The sequence below is a fragment of the Telopea speciosissima genome, chromosome 2, assembly GCF_018873765.1.
Source record: "Telopea speciosissima isolate NSW1024214 ecotype Mountain lineage chromosome 2, Tspe_v1, whole genome shotgun sequence".
Classification (NCBI taxonomy): domain Eukaryota; kingdom Viridiplantae; phylum Streptophyta; class Magnoliopsida; order Proteales; family Proteaceae; genus Telopea; species Telopea speciosissima.
In genome coordinates this window covers 15,550,047-15,559,639 of record NC_057917.1, presented here as the reverse complement: position 1 = coordinate 15,559,639, position 9,593 = coordinate 15,550,047, and positions in this window count along the sequence as shown.

Genomic DNA, 9,593 nt, shown 5'->3' with positions numbered 1-9,593 from the left:
CATAAAAATAATTAAAGTACTCTTCATTGTTTTAAAAATTGAATAAAATTCGATAGAATTTGCCGCCCAAATCTGATTAATGTTGATTCTCAAAACCCATTTTGAAGCGACCATTTTATTTTGAAAAGTGCAATTTTAGATCTATCAAGAATGCACTTTCATCTTTATTTTTTTTACCGTCTTTTAATCAATAAAATAAAACTTATCGTTTTTATTACACAAAAAAAAATCTACAATCATTTTATATAACAAACACAAAAAAACAAAAAAAAAAAGTAGGAAAATGTTTGTTACTTCTTCTTCTTGATTCAATCTTTTTTAGGGTTTTAATCAATTCTGGCTGATACTAATTCAATTCTAATAGAGCCGAATCTGTTGTCAGATTGCAGGTTTTATAATTTTTTTTGCCCTCCAATGGAGTTGCTTGATCTATCTAATATATATTAAGCGTAAACCGACAACATATGGTCCCAGCCGTATCATGGTTTTAGTGCACGATATCAGAATGGGTATAAGAACTCAGAAACGATACGGTATCAAATCGGTATCAACAAGGTCGACTGTATTGAACAAATTTGCCCAAAATGCTCCTTTAAAAATAGGTTTTTTCATGGTATCGGGATTGATAAGGTGCAAAACAGGTACGGATTGCCCGATACCGATACTTAGAACCAACGAATCATCAAAGGCGAGGGAAAAAGAAGACCGAGACCTCTCTCTCACACACACAAACACATCGCTTCACAACTATTTGTGTAAGAATCTTGTGCGCTTTCAGACAAAAAGCTTCACACATACCTCATAACTGATAAACTCCAAACTCCAAAAGTTTCCCACAATTTAACTAATGTAGATAACTATTTCAGAGAACACGAGAAATGAGGCACGCCGCCAATATAAAGCTAACAGTCAGAACTGATAAGTAAGTTACAGAAAACGTTCAAATGTATTTTCCAGATAACAAAACCCTAACCGTACAAAAAAGATCAACAGTATCAAACTTCGGTCAGAAAAAACTCAAAAACAAGCTGAAGTTTCTAGAATAGTGCAATTTAACTACTGTAGATAACTTGAGCACGGAAGCTTTTAGTTATCACGAAAAAAGCGAAACCAAAGTTTCAGAGAACACGAGAAATGAGGCACGCCGCCAATGTAAAGCAAATAGTAGGAACTGATTAGTAAGTCACAGAAAGCGTTCAAAAAGTATTTTCCAGATAACAAAACCCTAACCGTACAAGGATAATAACAACATGTTGGGTAATTGTATTACAATTCGTTATAAACAATTGAAACAACACAAATTGTAATACAATAGCTTAAGCAGTAGAAACTAAGTTGTTGTTATTTTGACCTTTGGCTGAAGTGAGAAGATCAAAACTTGAATTTGATGTTGAGTCACACCCGCAACAACTTGAGCAAGCTTGAGGTTGAGTCACACTTGTGGTGCTGCCTTTAAGGTAATTGATGCCTCCTACTGTCAAGGATTGTTCTGCACCACTACCCCAAGATAAAACAACCTCCAACTAGAAAATAAGGCAGTTCTTCTAGTCCCTTGAATGAGCCAAGAGCTTCAGTACAACAACCCTCTAACCTTACTTGACTTAGAAGAAAAAAGGAAAAGAAAAATAAGACTTTATGTGATTGCAAAGTATGGGCATGGATGTGTATCAAGATGTGTGTTTTACAATGCATTTGGTTGGGTTTATATAGGCCCAAAATCAACCCTTGCACACCATTGGAATCCCCAAGAATAATCACCCACTAATGACTAATTTAATTGGAGAATGAGATTTATGGACATGAATTAAAAATTAATTCCTAATTCATGGTCATTCCCCACTAAAGGCCATGAAAAGCCTTAAAACCCATAAAGAAAATAACATAACCCATGACCATGAATTAAGAATTAATTTCATAAATAGAATTAATCTCAATCAATATTCTTGACCCACCTTCTCACTCATAATAGTGACCATGAATGGACTTTAGGATACCCATAGGTTGTTATCAACCCTTTCGAATTCAGTCATAACTTTGATCAAATACTACCTTGATCCTATGGGTCCCACACTATAACAAAACAATCAAAATCTTTTTGAAACTTAAAAAATAAAATATATATATTAAATATTTTAAATCTAATAATCCCCCATAAGTTTTAAAATGACACGAAAGATACATGCTGTGACTGAATTAGACACTATAGGATACATCGTTGTAAGTGTCTTCCGGACTTAACTCTACACTAGGTCTAATGGACTGCGCTATAGAGTAGAGGTGGAGTCAGACTCCTTGAACCTTTTCTCATCAGTGTAGTTGACCGTCCCATCAACCATATCCCATAGGTCGACTTTTGGGCTACCCGTCATATAACCACTTTGAACTTTTGAACCAGCCATGTCCCTTATCTTGAACTCATGAATGTTTTAGAGAACTTACCTATAAGTTCTCATCGACGACGGCCACACATCCTATATTCACTTAGGTTAGTCCCTGGTGTGTACCACAACTGACACACCCCTACATTTTTTCTGGGATTAGACTAATTAAGAGCTTTAACGCTCAACCTCTTTCTTTGTGGTAGTACTATTTTCACCATTTACAAGTTGGAATGAATATTTATGCAAGTAGTAGTACAGAACCGGTCAACCAGTGACTTCGTTTGTACCCCTTGAACCTAATTCATGCATTTAGCCTATTCACATAGGTAGGGAGTCCATCACATGACCTATGGATTAGATATTAACCCCATTCCTGTAGATGCACTACACAAGTTCTTGATAGACATAGACTTTGTGAACATGTCAGCTTGATTACTTTTAGACTTCACATAATCGATAGCTATCATTTCTTCATCTATGTACTGTCTCACAAGGTTGTGTCTGAGGCGTATATACCTCCTTTTACCATTGTATATCTGGTTCTTGGCTAGATGTATAGCCGCTTGGTTATCACAATGTAGTGATACCGATGGTGTCGATTTTTACCACAATGGAATATTCGTCATTAAGTTCTAAGCCATTCGGTTTCCGTTCCTGCCTTTTTCAAGACTATGAATTCAACTTCCATAGTAGAGCCCGTCCCATAAGATTGCTTTGTGGACTTCCATGAGATTGCACCGTCTGCTAGTGTAAATATATATCCACTAGTAGCTAAGGACTCGCTTGTATCCGAGATCCAATTTGCATCACAGTACCCTTCCAAGACCGTTGGTTTACCACTATAGTGTAAACTGTATTTTATAGTACCTTTTAGGTACCTTAGTAATCTATCAACCGCGCTTCAATGTTCCTTATTTGGATTGTGAGTATGTTGACTCAATTTTTCTACCGCAAGGGCAATATCTGAAAGCGTACAATTCATTAGATATGTGACCAAACCAATAATTTGAGCATACCTTTTTTAATTTACTAGTTCACCTAGGGTTTTTTTCAAATGACACCCCATATCAAAAGGTGTTTTAACCACTGAAACTTCATGGTACTTATACCTTTTAAGTATGGTTTCTGCATAACAGACTTGGGATAATGAAATATGATTTCCTTGCTTAATGATCTTGATCCCCACATCAGCCTCTCCTAAGTTTTTTGTGTTAAAACTAGACATCAAAAGTTTCTTAGCTTGATTAACCATTTCCAAGTTTGTTTCCATTATAAGCTATAATCTACATACAGTAGTATGAATACGCCCCTACCACCATAGAACCTGCTATATAAGCATCTTTCAGCGTCGTTTACAACTAATCCATTTGAAATTATAACATTATCCAATTTTTCATGTCATTGCTTTGGTGCCTGCTTCAATCCATATAAGGATTTTCAAAGTTTACAAACCTTTCGTTCTTGGCCAGTTACAACACAACCTTCTGGTTGCTTTATGTAAATTTTCTCCTCTAAGTCCCCTTTAAAAAATACTATTTTCACATCCATTTGATGGATGATCAGATCATGTATGGACGTCATTGCCAACACAATCCTTATTGTTGCAATTTTGAACACTGGGGCAAATGTGTCAAAGTAATCAATATTAAGCTTTTGTCTAAACCCCTTAACAACAAGTCTGGCATTAAAACAATCAAGTGACCTATTATCTTTTAATTTCTTTTGAAATATCTACTTGATTTTCAAAGTTTTGGACCCGAATGGTAAATCCACCAATTCCTAAGTATTATTCGCCAAAATTGAATCTAGTTCACTCTTGATTGCCTTTTTCCAAAAGACGATATTCAGTTATGTAATAGCCTCTTTGTATGTAAGAGGATCCTTGTCTACTAGATAGATAAGCTACTCATCATCTTTATATTTAGGTCTTTTGAGTCGCTTGCTCATCCTAGGTCGACTTTCGTCATCATTACTCAATTCTTGATTGGTAATCCTTTCATTTGACTCCATTTTTCCATTAGTCAATTGACTATCCTTACTTGTAGGTAAGTTGGACTTAAAGGAAAATAAATTTTCAAAAAATTCAACATCTCTTGATTCTATGATGCTATTTGGTTCAATAACATCATCTATGACTTTAATCACTACGAATCGGTATGCTATAGTATTTGTAGTATATCCAAAATACACACAATCACATGTTTTTTGTCTCAATTTTCTTTTTTTAGAATCCGGTAACAACACCTTAGTTAAACAACCCCAAATCCATAGATATTTTAGACTTAGTTTCCTACTAAATCATTTCTCAAATGGAACCATACCAGTCTTGTTATGTGAGATTCTATTTGATAGATAACATGCCGATAACATGGTTTGGCCCCACATATCAAGTGGTTCACCTGAACTCAATAACATAGAGTTTATCATCCCTTTAAGAGACCTATTTTTTCTTTCGGCAACCCCATTTGATTCCAATTGTCTTGGAGCAGTTGTTTCATGGATAATTTCATTTTTCTCATAAAACTTATCAAGGTTAAAATATTCAGTCCCTCTATTGATTTTAAGTCTTTTAACCTACTTGCCAAATTGATTTTCAACTTCCATTTTGTAATATATAAACGCCTTTCTGGTCTCATCCTTTGATTTGAGTAAATACACCATGGTATATCTAGAGTGGTCATCTATGAAGGTTATGACATAGTTATTTTCTTTCCTAGATTCATATGACTTATAGTCACATAAGTCACTATGGATTAAATCCAAGAGATCACTCTTCCTATCCATAGTCTTATGAGGCTTTTTGGTTAACTTTGCCTCTGCACAAGTTATATACTTGTTCACAGGAGGTTCCACCTTATTGGTGATCATGCCTAAATTGCATAGTTTGGTGATATATTTCACACTACTATAACCCAACCTACCATGCCACAAATCAAAAAAGTTAGAAGAGACAACCATGTAAGCGAAAGAAGTACTAGTTTTTTCAATTACAATATTTTCAGCGTTTAGTATAAACAACCCCTCACTAAGGTATCCCTTTCCCACAAAAACATTGTTTCTAGTGATAACCGTCTTATCACTTTCGAAAGCTAATTTCATTCCTACTTTATTAAGTAAAAGAACTGAAATTAAATTGCACCTAATATTCGGCATATGAAGAACATTGGTGAGAACCATACTCTTCCCCGAAGTGAGCTTCAAAGTCACTTTTCCTTTTCTCATAACAGGGGCACTTTGAGAATTTTTCATAAATACTTTTTCATCCTCTATATTCATGGAATAGAAGGAGAACATCTTCAGATCACCACAAATATGTCTTGTGACACCGGTATCCAATACTTAATCCTTTGATTTTTCAACCAAATTTGATTCTGTGACCATAGCAATAAAGACGTTGTCTTTAACTAGGTTTACTTTTTCAGAATTTTTCTTCTTGAACCGACAATCTTTCTTGAAGTGCCCTAGCTTACCACACACAAAACAAATAAGTGTCTTCTTCTTGAAGAAGGCTCATCATTGTCTTGACGATTTTTTTTTTCTTGCTTTGTTTGTTGGTTTCTACCAAATTCGCTTTTAGGCGTCTTTCTCCAAGGTCTTTTTCACCCTTATCTTTATGCCAGTTCTTCTCCTCAATTTTTATCCTTACACTCAATTGGTCTAGAGTCAACTCCATCTTCTTGTGTTTCATAGACACCTTAAAGGTATCCCAAGAAGAAGGAAGCTTTTCAATCAAAGCACCGGTCACAAATTCTTCTGGTAGAACCATCTTTTCCTTTGCTAGCTTTCCAACAAAAATTTAAAATTGATCAATTTAGTTTGAGACGGTGTCACTATCTTTCATAGCAAAGTTTAGAAAGTTAGCCACCAAGTACTTCCTTGAATCAGCATCCTCAAGAGAGTACTTTTTTACAAAAACATTCCAAATCGAACAGGCATATTCCAATGAACTATACACATGGTATAAATCATATGATAATGCGTTCAAGATCCGATTCTTACACTGGTAATCCACTTGAATCCAAGCCACCCTTTTGCCCTCCTTTTCATGATCATTATTTTTTTTCGACATGGGTTCAGTCAAGGCAAACACCACCCCAATTTGGGCTAATGTAAGCAATATCATTTACCTCCATCGTTTGAAGTTTTGACCTCTAAACTGTTCGATCTTGTCAAATTCAGAGACAATCCTCATCTTACCCAAATTCGGGATGAGCTCCTTCACCGACGGGATAATGTTGGTGGGAATTAAGTCAACGGTAGAAAAAAGAGGAATCTCCTTACAATTGCGGCTAACGGAAACTCCATCTTCTTGGTTGTTGATTGCTCCTTCAATAATATTGTTTGAAGGATTTTCTTCGTTGGCAATTCCATCAATGGCATTGTTGTTTGAAACATCACCCTTGTTGCTTACAACTCCAAGATCAGCCATGCGATCTTATAACAAACAATTACCTTAAACTTATTGGGTAATTGTATTACAATTCCTTACAAACAATTGAAACAACACAAATTGTAATACAATAGCTTAAGCAGTAGAAACTAGGCTATTGTTATTTTGACGTTTGGCTGAAGTGAGAAGATCAAAACTTAAATTTGATGTTGAGTCACACCCGCAACAACTTAGAAGAAAAGAGGGAAAGAAAAATAAGACTTTATGTGATTGCAAAGTATGGGCGTGGATGTGTATCAAGATGTGTGTTTTACAATGCATTTGGTTGAATTTATATAGGCCCAAAATCAACCCTTGCATACCCTTGGAATCCCCAAGAATAACCACCTACTAATGACCAATTTAATTGGAGAATGAGATTTATGGACATGCTACAGAGACTTCTTTTTCATTAACTGGTTTCGCGAGTTATAAAAGACCAACCGAGAGACAAGGAAAAGCTAATGAAAGCGACGGGTAGTAAATGCAGAACCAACCAAAACCCAACCCTTCATTTAATTATAAATTACGAATGTACCACTAGATTTAAAGGAATAGCGAGGGAAGTATGTAGTAATGTATCGTGGTAGCTAAAGAAAGGGCGTTTAAATGACATAAAAATTCCATAATAAGTCTCGAATTTACGACTACCCTCGTGTTTGTATCGTAAAAGAACATTAGCATATAGATTGGGATAGGATTAGGTTTAATATGGGGATTATGATTAATTGGCCAATTTGATTCGCCTCTTAATTTTAGTGCACGATATAGGCATGATCGAATACTGACACAGATCAGCATGGATCGGCGCCCGAATAGATTATTTTTGCCTGTGGTTTTCTTTAAAATTTGGATTTTTTTGACAAAGTTTTTCCCTAACCTCTACCATATGATTGATACGGGATTGGTCAGATGTCGGTATCAATATTGGTTGATATTGTTATAAATAACTCGATACAACTGATCCATATCCAACATGGTTTGAGGTATTAGTATCGGATCACCTGATACGGTCGAAACTATATGGTTTTGAAGGTGATTGATATTGATATTTGACTGATACAGTATTGGTGGAACGGTAAAGATAAGGGCTAAAATAGTCAAGAAAATCTATTTTTAAGGAAACTCAAGGGTAAATTTGTCTGATACGGTCAATCCATGTCGATACCGTATTGATAACATATCGATAACATGCATATCGGTTTTGAAGATGACTGATTCTTGATCCAATACCGTACACTAAAGTCTAAAACCATGGTATACGATCCTTAAAACCATGGATTTTTTAATAAACCCATTTCAGTAGTCGTTTGTTTAAAACCATGGTATACGATCCTCCATTACAATTGATCTCTACACAACCATCTTCATCTCTCCTCAACCTAACAAGCTCCCAGCCATAGGATAGAACGACATAAGATCAATCATCGGATTGTCTCTATCTTCTTGGTGATTTCAGTTGAGAATCCATGAAAAACTCACCTATAACGGAGATGAAGGAGAAGAACTTGATCACGGTGAGGATCAGATCAATCTGTTTGAAGAAGAACGATGAGGATGAAATGTTGAATAAAAAATTAATTAAATAGAAAAATTGAAGGAAAAAAAAAACAAACGGAGTAAAAAACGGGAAAGAGAAAAAGTGGGTGGGTGCTTTCATTTTTTACTATTTTAATGACAACAATAGTAAAAAATAGAAGAAGAATGGTAGGTTAAATAGATTAGCAGGTTATTAGGTGAAAAGGAAGGGTAATCTAGGTATTTAAAAACATGAGGGTAGAAGGAGATGTAAAAGTTTAAAAGCAGGGTAGTTTCAGAAAAGAAGTTTAAGGTACGGTAGTCTAAATAAATATAGGCTAAGTGTAGGGATGTAAACGGATCGGATTCAGCTCGGATAGTGCTAAACGGATACGGATCGGATATTTTATCCGTTTTCATGTAAATATAGCTTTTCGAATAGCTATAGCCTATTTGTATTCGTATCTGTTTAGCTTTCGGATGGATTCGGATAGTGCTAAACGGATACGGACACGAATACGAAAACAGATTTCGGTTGTTCATTTACATCCCTAGCTAAGTGTAGGATACTGATAGTAATTGCCCCATTTTAATTCTTTCCTTCTTCCAAAAAAAAAAAACCCCCTATTTCTACGCTCTGCTTTATTCACTTTATTCCCCACATCCCTGTGAATCCCAAAATCCTTTTACTCTTCAAAATCCCTACTTATACGCTCTGCCCCACATCCCTGTGAATCCCAAAATCCCTGTACTCTTCAAAATCCCTACTTATACGCTCTACCCCACATCCCTGTTCTTCCACTCTTCTCGTTCTTCGTTTTCCCACTGTTTTCACTTTGAAATGGCTACCATGTTTCTATCGTTGACACAATTCCATATGCACCAACCCTCCCCCGGTTGATCCAATCAATCTACTTTAGACATTGTTTATCCATTCTCCGAGCCAATCGCTCCAATAGACAAACGACTACTGAAATTGGTTTGGAAGTCCGCTGCTCTAAACATAAGCCGAAGGGAGAGCCGAAGGAAAAGCCGAGACACGACCTTGCGTCTGAAGTTACCACTCGAACCCCATTGCTAAAAGGTAAGTACTCTTTTTCGGATATGGCTACTGTCTAGCCATGGCGGGAGCTGGTCGGTGCTGGACCTAAGATGCAAAAACCTGCCCAACTCTAAATCCAACGGTCATCAGTTTTAAATCTCTAATATCTTGTTTAGTTTATAGAGGAAGTGAAGAAACGAAGAATAGATTGTTTTGCTGTGAG